Source organism: Chiloscyllium punctatum, chromosome 1 (assembly GCF_047496795.1).
Source record: "Chiloscyllium punctatum isolate Juve2018m chromosome 1, sChiPun1.3, whole genome shotgun sequence".
Taxonomy (NCBI): Eukaryota; Metazoa; Chordata; class Chondrichthyes; order Orectolobiformes; family Hemiscylliidae; genus Chiloscyllium; species Chiloscyllium punctatum.
In genome coordinates this window covers 43,410,539-43,428,207 of record NC_092739.1, presented here as the reverse complement: position 1 = coordinate 43,428,207, position 17,669 = coordinate 43,410,539, and the positions used below count along the sequence as shown (strand labels likewise).

The window sequence follows — 17,669 nt, the reverse complement described above, 5'->3', positions numbered from 1 at the left end:
ATTCACCTGACCTGCACAGCTTTGGACGGTGGGAGGAAACCCATGCAGACACAGGGAGAACGTGCAAACTCCACACAGACAGTTGCCCAAGGCTGGAATCGAACTTGGGTCCCTAGCGCTGAGAGGCTGCTAACTACTGAGCCACTGTGCTGTCCTTTAACCACAACTTATGATAGAATCAAGAATAGATATGGTCCAAGTATAGGGGGGGACCTTCTCTTGCCTTGCTGTGCAGTGGCTGCTTCAGAGGGCCAGACAAGAAACAGCACTGTGGGGATTCCATCTCCTTCAGACATAGAAGATTCACTCAATATTTGCTGTCTAGATATACTCATGAAGAATGGCTATTCAGTGAGATAATGGAGATGATCAGTGAAACTTGTGCAAGCAATCAAAGGCTTTAGAAAAGAAGGGGAGCAACTTGATAGTGAATAATATAGCTGGGTAATGCCAGAATGACAGCATTGTTCAGGACTGTATTTGCCTGTTAAATGCCTTATTTCTGTAACACACATGACACGAGGGGCATTTAAGTGGTCAAAACATCCCAAAGATTAAAACTGCAAAGTGCATTAAATACTGCACAACATGTTAACCTTTATGGCAATGGGGTAACCAGATATTAACAGATCATAATTCAGTCATGCATGTATTAACCTTCTTAAGTCAATGTGCATTGTCACAGCATATGATCTCTTGTTTTTGGTTTTTATCAATTATATGGTTGGTAATACATGACTCATGATTGGTGCTTGATGTTTCAAGGGATACAATAACTATTAGACAAACCTGCTGCCACATACATCAATCATCACTGAAAACAGAATTTCATACTGTTTCTTGGAAAATTCCAGCTGCAAATCCTGAAACCTCGACATCAAGGAGTTTGAGAAAGACTTCACAGCAAGAAGATGCACCTATTCACATACTGCGCCAAGGTTACAAATATCTATATACGCAGTTAAAACATTCTTTGTTAATGTGGCCCATCTGTCAATTTATGCAGCACATTACTTGGAAGAATTACTGAATTTATTAAATATCTGCCAATATTTGATATCAATCTCTGAATCCCAAGATTTTTTTTTCAATAAAGCCAATATTTGTTGTCCAGTGGGAAGTGAAGAGTCAACCACATTAGGTCTGGAGTCAAATGTAGGTCAGACCAGGTCAGGTTTTTAGGGTTCCTCACCTAAAGGACATAGTGAACCAGATAGTTTTTACAACAACTGATGATGTTTTTATGGTACTCATTATGGAGACCAGTTTTTAAAAAATATTCCCTGTTTATTATTTGAATTTGAGTTCCATAGCTGCTGTATTGGGATGTGAATCTATGTTCTCAAAGTGTTAGTCTGGACCCCTAGGTTACTTGTCCAGTGATGTTATTTATTATGTCACCATCTCCCCTAAGACAAGGTTTGGTGTTGAGGGCTTCCAGATGATGAGAACTTTCTTTTCACTCCCCCAATATCCTGGATGCTCCTGGATTAAATCATGACAACTAGGTTCGTTTACATCCCTGCTTCTGTGCTGCAAATAACTCCAGGACTCCGTTCCGAGTTAATTTGGTAAAATTCCACCTGCTATTCTTTTCCACAAAATTTAAAACAGTGGCACATTTGTCTTTTCAAAGCAGACTGGAGCAACATTGACCTTGTAGAAAAAACATACTGCCAGGAAACAAAATGGCTGCTTGGTCTCGTGACTGATAATGGATATTCTTATTGCAATTGCATTCCTGACATAGGTCAGAAAATTAGTTGGGTTGACCAGCACTTTGTTAGAAAAAGAGTGTTTACATTAGCTACGAATGTTACTTTTGACTAAATAGGGTCACAAATGTTACTTATAGCATGACAAGTTCCAAAAACAAGTCAAAATTCCTTTGTACTCAAAAATATTTTCAGAAAGCCACTAGCATGCTGAATAGTGATTGCCTATGGGTGTTGTTTATGTGAATTTCCAGAAGGTTCTGCATGAGTGGTTTATAAAGTTGACAAAATTAAAAGTGCATGGAGAAAAAAAAGGATAGGAGAGAGAGAAAGCGGGATAAAGACGTTGCTCACTGCTCGGCATAATACATCAAGTGGTACAACCCAAGAATCAGTACTGGGGCTTGAAACCCTCACCATACACGATAATATAAGCAGATGATTAAATAGAGAGTTACGTATCCACGGTTGTTGTTAACACTAAGTTGGGTGGCATGGTACTGAGTGTGAACAGGAGCAAGACTGTACAAAGGCACATAGGAAGACTAAATAAGTTGGTAATTAATGTAGCAATTAATGATCAGTCTGGGGAAATGCAAGAATTAAGGATCTGAAAAGGATGCTTTGGAATATTTTCTTAACAAGCAGCAAGCAGAAGACATGGTGAGCTGAAGGATTTTATGTGCCCATTCATGGAAATCATTTAAAGCCAGTGCACAGCTAGAAAAATTAATCAAAATTAAATAAATTAAGAGCTAATGAAATTCTGCTTTTAATTTAAAGTCACTTGAAATTCAAAACTGAAGCACTGTACAAGACTCCATCAGGTATATGGTGTTCAGTTTGGGCACAAAAGCTCAGGAATGATATATTGCAGGAAGAACTGCACAGATTGAGAAGAATAAAACCAAATTATGAGAATATGTTGCACAAATTTGGCTTATAGTCCCTTATGTTCAGAGCATTGAGAAATGAGCACATTAAAGTGTTTAAAATCTGCAAAAGGATTTGGTAAACCCATAGAAGCTATACCCTCTGATAGAGAAATCCAAATCAAAGGGAGATAATGGTTAAAATTAGAGCTAGCTGATTTACAAATTAAAAATTGGGAATAAATCGCATGCTAGTTAAAGTTTTTTCAAGATTATGAAACTAAGGGGGAAGAAATGGAGTTGAGGTACATATCAGGCTCGGTTTAGCTGAGCAGCAGAGTCAACTTTAGGAGCTGAATTACCTTATTGTCTTGCTATGGAGTTTTCACAAGTATCATTAACCACTGTTAAAAAATAAGAATCAGCAGAGGAGAGGGTACCCAATTAGAAAGTCTTGCCAGCATACATTTTATTCAAAATAAGGTCTACCTTGGAAAAGATGCAAATCCAAAGATTTACTCATAGAATCATTTCCTCAAAGAATCCAAATGTCAGTTATTGCTCCCACACCTTTCATTCCAGGTACTGTCTCATGGTCAATGCTGTTCTCTTGTTTATACAATGCTTACATTTAATTTTTCTTGAGTATTTCTTTCTCTCTCTCACATCCACACAATGTTTCAGGCTGAGAGAGAAGAAAGCAAAACTCATCAATGGACATCAGTTAATATTAAACATCTCAATGTAAAACGTTTGACTGCCATGGTTACGAGTGCTGCACTATTTAACTTCAAACATCATCTCACGAATCAGGGCAGGCTGAACACAAATTATTCATGTTAATTGACCAAATTCTAAATTTATGGGTATTAATACTAACTGGACACATGTATTCTGCTAAAATCTCCAGTGAATATTGAGGTAGTCAGATTAACATGACAGATTTATGAGGTGTAACTGCAATAAAATCAAATCCTAGCTAGCATGTTACAGCACAGGAGGAGGGTGGTTGGGCTGTAACATTTGCCAAGGAGATTTTCCCCACATGGACAATCCACTTTAATCCCATTATCCTGCTTGCTTCCTGAACATTTTGTAATATTAAATGTAAAATGGTAGCTTTTGTATCTCATGTTTATGTCTGAAGGCATAGAGGAGAAGAATTCCCTTATTATTCTGGATTTAGCGTTGTTCCCAACTAACATGACAGGAGTTTCTATTCTGTGCTTAAGCAATTAAGAAAAGCAAAACTTGCATTTATGTAGCATCTTTCACAATTTCAATCTATAATAAAGCTCTTTACAGGCAATTAAGTACGTGTAAAGTGTTGTCACCACAGGAAATAGCACAGCTAATGTGCACACAAAATGTTCTCACAAACAATAATGTTTAAATGGCCACACAATTTGGTTTAGTTATACTGATTGATGGCAAAATATTAACCAGGCCATCAGAGAAAGACAACTTTTCTACTCTTTATTGATTCAGTGCCATAGAATCAGTTATGTGTACTTGAGAGAGACAGCACTTTCGTTTAATGCCTTGCCTGAAAGATGGCTCCAGTATCCACACTGGAGACAGACCATTCTTGGCTTCCTCCATTGCCACCGTGAACCAAACCGCAAATTGGAGGAACAACAGCTTATCCTTTGCCTGGGCAGCTTACAGCCCGGAGGACCCAACATTGAGTTCTCCAGTTTCAAATAACCTCCCTTCCCATCCCCTGATTCTCTTCCCAGGCCCTTCCCTTCCCTTCCCTTCCACTTCTCCCTGCCATCAACCGGATTCATTCCTCCCATTGACCAACCAGGTTGTACCCTCTCTCTGTCTTCACCTATCCTCACTTCACCACCGTGCCCCATGCCACCGCCTTTATCTGCAGCTCCCCCAACACCCACCCCCCTCCTGAAGAAGGGTTGCACCCAACACATCAACTTCTCCACCTCCTGATGCTGCCTGGCCTGCTGTGTTCTTCCAGCCTCCTGCCTGTCCAGGGTCTATACAGCTCAGTATTGCGCTAGAATGTTAAATCTTGAGATAGGCCTCAGCAATGCAGAGCTAAAGCTTGTATGTGTGTGCAAGTAGAGACATATACAATCGATATTTCCTCCAACACATTCAACTCTTTAAAGCTCAGCTTCCTTGGCTCATTACTACATTTTATTAGTTTTATTGTTCAGTGCTTTCTTCTCTCAAAAACTAAGCTCTTCCAAAAGGATCTTCAAAGACTAGCAGCTGGAGCACTTTTAATTCTAATACCTACTCCTACGTCTTTGTGGCAGTATATTTTGTCTATTTAAAGAAAGGTTTTTTATGGCTACTTCCACACAAACCAAGCAAGAAATCATTATGAGTCTTAATAGAAAGTGAAGAGATAAAAAGCTTTCTTTGTGACAGCACACACACAGTGGCTTGCAGACTTGTGAATTTGCAGCAGAGGCCGACATAATGACTGGCATTGGGTTTGCACCATATCTTATTTCAGGAACCAAACTTGCTTCAAAACTCCCCACTGTGCTGACATTGACTCACTCAGCTGTTAGCAGGGCAACTGGGAGAGATATGACAACTGTCCTGTGTTTATACATTTGGGAGAGGGAAAAACAAAGAGTGAAAGCTAGTCAAGGGCTCGCAACTTTATTTGTATTTGCAGAATTTTGGAATCCTTTAGTTCAGACTGAGGCCATTTGGCCAATGAGCCTGTGCCAATCCTTCGAAAGAGGTACTTCCACTTTCATTCTGTTTTTACATAGCCATGCAACTAAAGTACAAAAGTGGTGCTGAATAACAAGATTGGGTTCTCATCTGATGACAAGGAGTCTGTGAAAGTTCTCTGCCCAGCCTCAAAGATATAGAAAGACTGGGTACCGATAGCCAGCAAACAAAAATCTCTGTATACTGTGGCATGGTGTTCAAGAGGGATGTGCACAATGCTGGGGGGGGGGGGGGGTACTGGAGAGAGGAGGCAGTATTGCTCTGGCTTTCCGATCAGAATACATTAAGCATTAGATTAAGCTTTCTTTCTTGTTAATACATTACAGTGATGCTGAATGCTGCAGTCATCTGCTGTCTATTCTAAGTAACTTTGCTCAAAATGAACTCATTCCGGAGAGGCTGTTGCCATGAGGCGATATGGATAACAACAGATGGCAGTGAGCTTTGTTCAGGGGGATCTGCTCTGAAGTCCTCCACTCAAGCATGCCAGTAGCATTCTTCACATGCCTCAAGTCGAAGTTTCACTGCTGTGCACCCTGTTTCCAAGACAATTTGCCCATATTGAACGACACCCTGGCCTCTTATTAAAGTATGATACAATTCCCCGGATGACACTTTATAAAAATTCCATCAACAAGAGTTTGAACCTTGCTGTCTCCAATCCCTTGCCAAATGAAAAGCCTCACAAAGAATAACACACAACAGAATAGCATTTTCAAAAATGTATTTTCATAATTAAAGCTTGCCAATTTACTTTAGGAGACTAGGGTTTTGAAAGGATACTTCTTGGCCCATCAACTGAAACATTTATAACTGAATTCTTAAATTCAAAAAAGATATTATCGAGTTCAGTGAAGAATGCATTTAACGGCCTTCTATTTTTAACATGAGTTGGATCGGCTGTACATTGACGGGGCCAACTTTTGCTAGGAAAAAAAAGTGTATAAATGACACACGTATTTATAACCATGCAAATTGGCCAGTCACATGCAGCAAGGAAGATATCTCATGAAATGCAAATCTCCAGAGGTTATTAGCTGATTAGAACATTCCACCTTTAGCTTTGTGAAAATGGCATCTCACACTTAGCTTTCCTGTGAGTTTCAGGGGGTTGTTCCATTTGCGTATAAAATTGTCCAATCACCACAGGAAACAAACTTACGTAATTAATTTTTCCTGACCTCTCCGCCCCCACCCCCTCTCCGTATTCCCAGCGCCCCTCCCCCAAATTCCCTCCCCCTACCCTTTATCTCAGCCCGCTTGGCACACCAGCCTCATTCCTGAAGAAGGGCTTATGCCCGAAATGTCGATTCTCCTGCTCCTTGGATGCTGCCTGGCCTGCTGTGTTTTTCCAGCATGACATTTTTCAACTTGCGTAATTAATTGCATGTATTAGGGGTGACAGTGACTCAGCAGTGAGCACTACTGCTTCACAGCGCCAATGACCCAATTTTGATTCCACCCTCAGGCAACTGTATGTGTGGGGTTTGCACATTTTCCCCCTGTCCGCATGAGTTTCCTCCAGATGTTCTGGTTTCCATCTGCAGTCCAAAAAAGTGCAGGTTAGGTGAATTAGCCCTGGCAAATGCAGGGCTACAGGGATAGGGTAGTGAGGTGAGTCTGGGTGCGAAACTCTTAGGAAGGGTTGTGTGGACTCAATGGGCCAAATGGCCAACTGTCAGGATTCTAGGAATCTATGTAATACCATTTTAACAAGATTGTAATTGTTAATGACTGCTACTTAACCTCTCACCTAAAAGGAAACCATCATAAGTGTGAAATTCTGTTCCATTAGGCTTGAATTATTCAAGGAGATTTTAAAAATGATAAGTTTCAAATTTTTACAGTTTTTCTTTTTTTCCCAGTCTTAATCCATTGTTTCTTTCCTTATTTTCATTTCTCTTTCGGAGCCTAATTTGACATTGAACTCACACACTCTTATTCCCCCTCCTTCTCAACTCTTCCAGTTCATTTCCCAATCTTTTCACTGGGCTGACAGAACTCTTGTGGTGCAGTGGTAGCGTCCCTGCCTCTAGACCAGAACATCTGGGTTCAAGCACCAGCTGCTGCAGAGTTGCTTCATAATATGTCTGAATAGATTAATTAAAATAAACTCTGGACTTATACATCCTTGAATGTTTGGTTACAAATGAATTAATAAGGTTGGAAAAAGATGCCATAATTAGGTTTAGGGATGATGGAAAGACATAACTCACTTTGCCTATCATTTGTGACTTTGATAAGAGCGGCACGGTGGCACAGTGGTTAGCACTGCTGCCTCAGCACCAGGTCCCAGGTTCGATTCCAGCCTCAGGTGACTGTCTGTGTGGAGTTTGCACATTCTTCCTGTGTCTGCGTGGGTTGCCTTCGGGTGCTCTGGTTTCCTCCCACAGTCCAAAGATGTGCAGGTTAGGTGAATTAGACATGCTAAATTGCCCATAGTGTTAGGTGCATTAGTCAGAGTGAAATGGGTCTGGGTGAGTTACTCTTCGGAGGGTCGGTGTGGACGTGTTGGACCGAAGGGCCTGTTTCCACACTGTAGGGAATCAAATCTAATCTAATCTACTGCAGGAGTAGAATCCTGGCGGAGAGACTCCATTGTGGGATGGATGAGCAGAGATTTTGGAGGTAATATCCTGTTCAAAGCCTTCAGAGAGCAAAGCAATTGAAAAACTGGCATTAGTTTGAAAGAAGAGAAGGATTAATGGGTGCTTTTTCCAGGAGTGATGATACCAGATTTCAAATAGAGAGGGAAAACACTCTAACAGGGAAAAGTAGTAACAGTAAAAAGTAACTCCTGAACCAGGAAGGGAACTTGGTCCAAATTCTCTGCAAAATTTGTTGTTATGCACATCCAATTGTTCAACTTATGGTAGTTTTAAATGACTTTGCATGTCTGGTCATGATCTGTATTTAATACAGAAGAGGTCTCTATGCTACTTTCCAGCCTACACAGCCATGCACTCTCACAAGTATTTTTAACAGAACCTGATGGTTAATAGTTCAATGGGGTGAGGTTCAAGAAAGCTGGGTCTGGCTCTCACAGACAAGTTGAACTTGGGGGAGGACATGGAGGTCGACAGCAGAGGGCTAGAGAAAATCCAAGTTCTGTGTTAGGATATGGTGAGGAGAGGGTGCTTGGATGAAGAATAGCATGCAGGGATAGGGGATGGAAGGACAGTGACAGTGGCAGTTGACAGGGCAGTCTCAATTTAGGAATAAAGTAGCACATGGACACCTAGCACGAGCTGTTGGTGGTGAGGCTGGAGTAGGCAGAGGTTTAACAAAATGTTGGGCAGTAGAGGAACGCTAACAGGGCTATACTGGCATTCTGGGATGATCCTCGAATACTGGGCAAATTTGGCAAATGAGAGTTGAACTGATTGCGTTGTGTGTGTCTCCGGCAGTGGGTTACTAAACCAGTTGTCCATCATATTCAGTCACATCTACGTTCCTGAAGGTCATGCCAGGGCATCAGTCAATCATGCTCTCATTGGGGACTAGTGCAAAGGTGGGGGTGAGAGTGAGATCAAACAAATCAGTAGCTGCAGAAATGTTACAGTGAAAGGGTATGAAAGGTTAGATAGTGGGGATTTCAAAAAGGTGGGTGTAAATGAATTGACAGAAATTATTTTTCTCCCAGGGTGGCGCACAGATGAAGGTGAATTTGGGGGAAGATGTGGATGTGAGTGGATAATGATACAAGGAATTGATAAGAAATGGCTTCATCAGAGAGCAACGCATTAGGAGTAGCAAGACCATGTGAAATGAGAAGGTAAGTGGTGTGGTTGTGAATGAGGGGAGAAGAGATGATATGGTGAGAGGGATCAAAGGAGGACAGGAAGGCAGCAAACTCCGTGCAGGGGACATTTGAATTGAAATGGATGGTGAAATCACAGGAAATTCTTTGGGAAATACAGACACATGATTGTTTCAACTGATGCAATTAATTTTACACTGGTCTAACTCTTCCTCTATTTTGTAAACAAAGACTAGTTTTCCATTGCCATAAATTGTCCCAGGTTAGAAAATGTTCAAATGGAGACTTCTAACATCTATAGGCCACTCTAGGATTTACATCGACTATTGTGACACAATGATTGATGTCCAGTGTAGACGAAGGCCCATGATTCCCACAGCTAAAATTATTTACCTTTGCTTTCTTGGCATGATTTCCTATTCTCAATTCAAATTTACTTGACTTTGCTTTTTCGTGTTCTGACAATTTGCTTTGCAAAATATGATGGAGATAAAATGGGTGAGGGTGAGTCTAAGTAACAGCTGGCACTTTTTGTAAGTTGCCATCGGGGAGCAACCTCATAGGAATTCTGTTGATGGACTTATTAATATCTGGGACTTCACTGGACCTCGGAGACCTTCCTTAAAGACAAAGTTGAATTTCCAATTTTAACTGCCAGTCCCAACACTAGTGTGCTTGCGATTGTTAAAATTATAATAAAGTTACATTGCAGTTCTGTTGCTGAACATTTTGCTTTTGGAAATAATAAATAGTTGAGAAACTGCTATTTGAATAGTGGCGACAGCGTTAACTACAAAGCAGTAAGCACAGTTCCAGAGGACGTCAAAAGCAAATCCTCAATATAATAACATCATTTCTAAAATTACTCAAAATTAAGACTGCATGCAGTACAAAGAAACGACAAGTCTTGTACTATTTTCATTCTATTTCTGTGTTTATAACTTTTGAAAATTTAGGCCCTGGAAAGAATCTCAAGAGAGGGTAACTCAACCCATTTCATCTGACTGAGTCCATACACTGAAACATTAGATTAAAAACTGAAATAACTGTGCACCTGTCTACTTAAATCACAAAGTCTTCCATGCTGAATGATGGACAATGTTTTTTGCTGGATTAAAGTAGGACATTAATCCACCAGGTCAAGTCATCACAGTTTTTATCAGGGGAATGAGCAGTGAATTGTAAAACTGTATTAATCTTAAATACAGAATATTGCTACATATATAAATCTCTGGTTAAGCCTCAGCAGGACTCATGAGTGAAATTTTATGCAGGAAAAGGAAGGATATCTAGGCCTTGAAAAGGCTGAACAGGTCACTTACTAAAATGATACCAAGGAATACAGGTTTCAGATGAAAACCAAAAAAACTGCAGATGCTGTAAATCAGAAACAAAATCAGAAGTTGATGGAAAAGCTCCCCTAGGCTGGCAGCATCCGTGAAGTTCACATTTTGCGTCCTGTGACTGCTCCGCAGAACAGAAATTAGAGGTTTCACTTTGTTTTGAGACCAGGAAAGATAGCAAGGAGAAATTACTTGCACTGGCAGAAGCGTTGAGAAGCAAAGAACACAGTTAAAGACAAAGTGCAGCTAGTTGGGTGGGCAGTAGCTGGGAGGATTGGTGGAGGGGAAGATGAGACTATTATTTTATTTAATTAGTCACTATAATTTGGAATGTGCTGGAAGTAGATTCAAAGGAAATTTGGATATTCACCTGATCACAAGAAGATAGTGAATAAGAACCACAACAGGCTATGGAAGCCTGCACTATCCGTCAACAAGATCATAACTGGTATTTTACTTCAACTTGCCACCTTCCCAGACTATCCCATGTTTTCATAGTCCCGATGGTTGACCAGATGGGTGCCTGCACCGAGGTCCCGATGAGCCCTATCAGGGGTGGAATTAGTTCCTTGCACTCACAGGTGAGTAGCTGACACCAACTCTTCCCCACCCTCCCCATAACCAGACTGAAAGTGACCAAGGTGTGAACTTGACAACAAACTGGCAGGTTGGGAGCAGTGGAATCGTGTGGACTCAACTGCCACAACAGCTGTTCCAAAATCCAGGCCAATATACAGGTTCCCTAACTGGAGAAATATTTTCTCAGTGTCTAACCTGTCAAGACTCTGAAGAATGTTATACACTACAATTAGTTCAACTCACATTCATCTAAACTCCAGGGAATACAAGGCAAATCAAATCAGCCTCATGTTTGGAAGGAATGCAATGAACTTCAGTTGCACTCTCTGTAGGGCAAGCACATCTTTCCTTGGGTTTGGGGCCCTAAACTGTGTGCACAGTTCCTCCTGTGGCCTCATCAACATCCTGAATAATTGTCGTAGAGCAATGAAGAAGTACTTTGTCAACCACTTTGCAACTAAAGCTAACATTTCCCTTCCAAACTGCTTGCTATATAAACGTACTACACTTCTGTGCTTCATGTCCAAGCTTCATTTTGGTGCAGACATTTCTCAATCTCACACCATTCTTAAAATATTTTCATACAAAATGGATAACTTCACACTTTGCCACATTGTGCTCCATCTATCATATTCTTACCCACTCACCAAACTTGTCTATATCACTTTGCAAGTTCAGTGTGTGCTCTTACACTCTCAATCGAAAAAGATAACATTTGCATGGCTTTGGGGATAAAACAAGGCACTGGGACTAATTTGATACATCTTCCAAAAGTAGAGGGTCAATGGTCCGAATAACCTCATTCTGTGCTACACAATTCTAACACTGAGTATTAAAAAGCTTCCAATCATCATAAAAGGTTTCTAACTATACCTGCCATGACGTGTAAATCAGATATTTTGTTTCTCCTGCAGTTGCAGCCTGAAGAACTCGTTGGTCACTTTCTGACCTTTTGGGGAAAGTACATACAAAACCTGGCTAAGAATGGTATGAAACATTCGAGGGGTCACTCCAACCTGTTCCTATGTACCTAGAAACAGGAGAGCCAGTACTTTCAATACATCTATATGGGATTGCATGCACTTTCTTTCCAACTACAAATAATAAGTCAATGGCAGAGGAAATAGAAAACAAATCAACTTATAATAAAAAATATGATTTCACTTTAGAACGCTAAATAATTTCTTGTGAATAAAGCTGCCCCAAGAGAAAGTAATTTTCATAAATATATAAAAATGTTGGACAGTACACGCAAGATAAAATAGTGGTTTGATATAAATAATCAGACTAAATCTAATGCCAAACAGTGAACTGGTCAGTGCTCCTCCTGAGTATTTGTTGCAGAAAATGAAAAAATGCAGAGTTGATTACATACCTCAGGCATGGCACACAAGTCAGCGAGTAAACACAGGGAGGTATATGTCTTCCATGTCAACCAGTACCACAGGCTTCCCAGCAATGATTAACCGACAAAGGAGTTTAAGAGCCGACATTAAGAGCCTACATTTCAACACGAGAAAGGCTTCCCTAAAGTAAGCAAGACACAAGTGATCTCAATGAGGATACCTTGCAGAAGGAAGTGTCGTACAGACAAATAGAATGGTGGCTCAAATTACTTTCCTCCTGCAAACCAATCAAAACCAACTTAACCTGAAACTATGAAGTCAGCGTGCTCTGATATACAGACTGCCAGTTTCTGTGTGAAAGAAAATAACACCTGACATTCAGGAAATTTAGCAAAACACCCACACACTGCCAAAATAAAATAATTATGTTGTGAATTCAGGCTGTTTAAGGAAAAGGTCTAATCTAAATCATGACTTGGTAAAAAAACACCAAAGCCTTTTTAAAGCTTTCTTTCCATTGCAGTAAGACTCCTCCCTTTCCCACACATGAACTTCTAAGCACTACCTGTTCCTTTCTTCCTCTGGCATGTGTAACTAAGGGAGATGCAGTGGGAGTAACTTAGCGGTCAGCACAGAAATGTGACAAATGTTCACCAATTAACATAGACATGACACAGGAATATTTCGGAAGCTGTAATCAGCAGTTGTGTCTTATGACCAACAGTCACATCTCTGCTCAAATAATTGTTTTTCAGACACTGCCTTTCTCTAGTTAAAAACAAAATCACATACTTAACAGCCACACAAACTGTACTTCATGTATCATAAACTACACTTTGAATATAATAACCCGGGTTGCATCACCTGAAACTGCGGTAGAAGCAGATTGATTATTTATTTGATATTTATTTGGAAGGAGAGTTGCAGAACTATGCGGAAATAGCAGTACAGTAGCACCAATTGGACAGCTTTTTCACAGCACAATGGGCCAAATAGCCTTGTTGAGTGGTGTGATTCAATTCCAATAACCACTCAGTATGTTATAACTTCAACATCACTGGAGAGTGGAAAAGCAAGGCACGTGATGAGATGAATTTTAATTACTTTGTGAAATAAAAAGCTTTGGCAATAGGTCACTGAAATCAGTGGTAATGTCCCCAGTTTAGCAATGGTACAAAACAGCCCCATCTCTCAAATGCCATTCAATGATCTCTGTCAGATGGGCATATGGAGGGAGAATGGGCCTGGCTAGGATGCCTCTCAGAATCAAGGATTCTCGTGAGGTGAAATACTGAGTCCCACAGATGGTCATTGACTGAACAGAGGACAAGACTACCAGTGGAAATGTATGCCTGTTTCATCCACCACTTTCAGAAGAGAGGAAACGAAGAGACATCTATTTCTTAATTAGAGAAAATTAAACTTCATTTATCTACTCAAATGCAGCACTTAGTTGTGAAAACTCCTGGGGTGAAGTTTGATGTTTAGGACAGCTAATCGACCAATCTGTGCACCAAGAACCACTTCCCCATCAATCAATCATGTGAAAGCTCCATTCACGCTTAAAGAAAATCTCTAATCTGAGTTGCTTGGCTATGGGAACTTTGCAGACCTTCACAGTAATTCAATGGAAACTGAGAGAAGGAAAGAACAGCCCACAACTGGATGGATAAATGTGAACAATGTATCAAAGCAGATACAACTTTGGCTGAAATCATTAAAATAAAATATGAGCTGCACCCTTATTATGGATATAGTTGACGAATGGGTTGCAAGCAGGTACTTGGTAATTAGTTTGTCTCAGCATCTCTCAAAAGTAATCCAGTGTGTTCTACAGCGGCATCATCAAGATTAATCACTTCTGAAGAGTGAGAAACGTCCTCGTGCTTATACCGATACCGTACAAGTTAGGACTCTGTCTTATTTCATTTTAAGAATCATTACACAAATACTCTCAAGACGTTTTAATCCTTTGATAAAAGTAAATCAAAATCTTTTGAAAATCCTATATAAAGACTTGTCGAAGAGATTTTAAAATACATTGTAATTGATGGAACTAAAAAAACATTAAATAATTTTTAAACTCTTTTTCTAAGATGGCTCCAAAGGGGAAGGAGGAAGCTGGCCCGAACAAAATTGAGCGTAAAACAAAGGCCTCAGGCGACTGACTGTGTGGAGTTTGCATGTTCTCCCAGTGTCTACGTGGGTTTCCTCCGGGTGCTCCGGTTTCCTCCCACAGTCCAAAGATGTGCAGGTCAGGTGAATTGGTCAGGCTAAATTGCTCGTAGTGTTAGGTAAGGGGTAAATGTAGGGGTATGGGTGGGTTGCGCTTCGGCGGGTCGGTGTGGACTTGTTGGGCCAAAGGGCCTGTTTCAACACTGTAATGTAATCTAAAATCTAATCTAAATCTAATCTAATCTAATCAAATTAGACCATTTTGAAGCGAGTTCATAGTCACAGACAGAAGGAAATTATGACAATACCTAAGAGAGAGACCAAAGACATACAGACTGAGAAGGTAACCCATGTATTTCAGAAAGAGTGCTCCCAGGAGGAACAAATTATACTATTGTTATATATCGTCTGATCACTCGTCTGCTATGAAGAAAACGGAGGACAAAAATATTTTGGTTTTCATTGCTGAAATCAAGGCCAACAAAAACCAGCACAAACAGGCTGCAAAGAAATTAATGACATAGCTAAAGTCAACACTCTTATCAGGCCTGATGGTGAAAAGGAAGCATATACCCAACTGGGCCTACCAAATCATGATGTCAATGAGATCGACATCATCTAAACTGGCTTCACAAGGAACCATATAAATATTTCAATAAAATTTTAAACAATGAAAAAAAGAGTTGCCCACACATTCAAGCATTGGCTATTCAAAAATTGAATCCAAGTTATTGTGTGTTTTCTTCTTATTGGCAATACTGACTTTGTATAAAGACTGTGTCTGATGCATAAATAATGCCATATTTGCTCAAGTATTACATTTACGTTAGTGTCAAAAGCAGCTTTTGTAAAGGCCAAATAAAATTGAGTACCATGGTTGCTGGGAGATCTGAAATAAAAACGTGCTGAAGAAACTCAGCAGTTCTGGTGGTATCTGTAGAGTTCTGAAGAGGAGTAATATTTGACTTGAAAAGTCTCTTTTCTATGTCATTAATTAATTGTGAATGCTAACAGTTTGTGCCAATTTTAATGATAGATTTGGCTAAATATTTTGAATGCATGAATACACATCAGTTTTCCTTCTATATTTTTAACTATAAAGGCATTTGGCACAATCCTTTGGTTATTGGACTAACAAAATCTCCTGCTGGGTACAGGCAAGCCACTATATCATAATGAGCACAAAAACATTTTCTTTTCCCTCCTCTTAACTCCCATTTGTAAAGTCATCAGCAGATTTCATTGTCAGCGACAATCTGAAAGCAATTACGTCAGGGTTTCTTGGAACAATTCGTCTATTCATTGCTACCTGGGCCCTTTGAGAAAGCACCTCTGCTTTCATCAGGTGTTTCCTGCTGTTGAATGGGATTCCTGTGTCAAAATTTGCTTCCTGATCTGGGAGTGAAATTGAAGAACGCCTTCTCCCCTCAGAGTCTGTCAGTTTTACTTCCATCAAAGGACACAAGTAGAATATTTCTAGTGTTAAATAGCAGGTACAGAAGGATGTAGTAATTACACAGGTCATTATATAGATTTTATCTTTCAGATGAATCCCAAAAGAAGGACCAGGTGCGAGCAAGGGCTTTCTGTTGTGGATACAAAATTCATTCATGGAGTACCCATTTTATAAAACACCAAAAAGAAATGAGAAAACAATGTAGTACACTGAATATCTGAAATTAAAACCAAAACTGCTGGAAATATTCAGGTCGCTGAGCAACAGAAATTTGTAGATTCTGAGCAGTTTGAGCAAAGGGTTTCTTGATAAGTGCGAAATATTGCCTATTTACAATATGCAATCATAGCAAAACTGGGCAGAGTCAACACGGTCTTAAATCATGTTGGACAAACGCATTGATTTTTGAGTATGTAACTGATACAGGAGAATCCATGGATGCAATCTATGTGGATTTTTGGAAGACATTCTAAAAGTGTCAAGAAAGAGATTGTTACACAAGGTAACAGGGGATTGGAGTTTTAAAAAAAGGATTGGTTTAACAAACCAAACTCAAAACAGAAATAAACAGGTCATTTTGGGTGCAGTAGGATGTAAGGACTAGACTGTCGCAAAGATCATTGTGTTGGCCTTTGCCATTTATAATTTATATCTATGATTTAACTAAAGAGACTGAGTCCACTTAAGTTTGCTGATGATATGTAGCTAGATGGGAAAATAGGCATTGGGTTGAATGCCAAGAGGCTATAAGACTTATTAGATAATGGGTTAAGTGGGTTGGCTAATGAAGTACAATACAATTGAGGGAGAAATGATTCAAAGACTGAGAGACTAGGAAATATTGCTATGCCAAGAGACTTGTTGCTCCATGCACATAAAAAGCAGAACATAAACATGCAGGAATAGCAGGCAACGAGGAACACAAATGGTACATTCACAGTTACTGCAAGGATGTTCCAGTATAAAAGTAATGAAGCTTTGCTGAAATTTTTATCAGGTTCGTTGAGTGTACACTTGGACTGCTCAATACAGTGTTAGACACCTTACCAAAAGAGTGATATTTTACCTATGGGATTATGACAAAAGAAAATCCAGGTTTGAAAGGGCTGTTCTGGGAAAGAGTGGGTCTATATTCTCAGGAGTTCAGAACACATGCAACATGATCTCATTAAACATGATTCTCAGAGGCTTTGTCCTGCCAGATGTTAAGAGGTTGTTGGAGAATCTAAAACTTGGAGGGGCCATTTCAGATTGAAAGAAGTAGAAATGTTTTTCATTCAGAGAATGTGGACCCTTAGAATCAACTTGCCCAGAAGCCTGTGGATGCTGCGGTAATGAGTGATAAGACTTCAACAAATAGAATTTGGGAACAAAGGAAATTAAATTATATGGGAAATGGTGAGAAAGTGATGCTGAGATCATTCCAATACTTATCTGTGAATTGCTGTTACAAAACAGAGTTTAGCTGGTTGTTATCATATTATTATTTGTGGGAGCTTGCTGGATGCAACTTGACTGCTGCATTACTGACGTTACCGTGGTGACTACACTTCCAAAGTACTTCATCAGTTGTAGAGCATATCAAAACGAAAGGTCAAAACAGGTGTGACATAAATTCAAGTTGTTTTATAAAAAAAATACATGTTTTATAGAAACTCCTCAGGATTTTCAAGTGACCACTGTGTAGCTGATTTCAAGATTAAAAATA

At 39.8% G+C, this 17,669-nt stretch overlaps 1 protein-coding gene across 4 annotated transcripts in view; it reads right to left on the bottom strand.

Moving 5' to 3' along the window:
• shroom3 (shroom family member 3) overlaps positions 1-17,669 on the bottom strand; it is a 453,508-nt gene that overhangs the window by 152,167 nt on the left and 283,672 nt on the right. The window contains exon 1 of one of the 4 annotated variants that reach the window (XM_072550766.1): positions 12,360-12,555. The exons of the other annotated variants lie outside the window; for them this stretch is intronic. The gene's annotated coding sequence lies outside the window, so the exon portion shown is untranslated. Of the gene's footprint in view, positions 1-12,359; positions 12,556-17,669 lie in introns of those variants that run through there. 4 annotated transcript variants of the gene reach the window in all.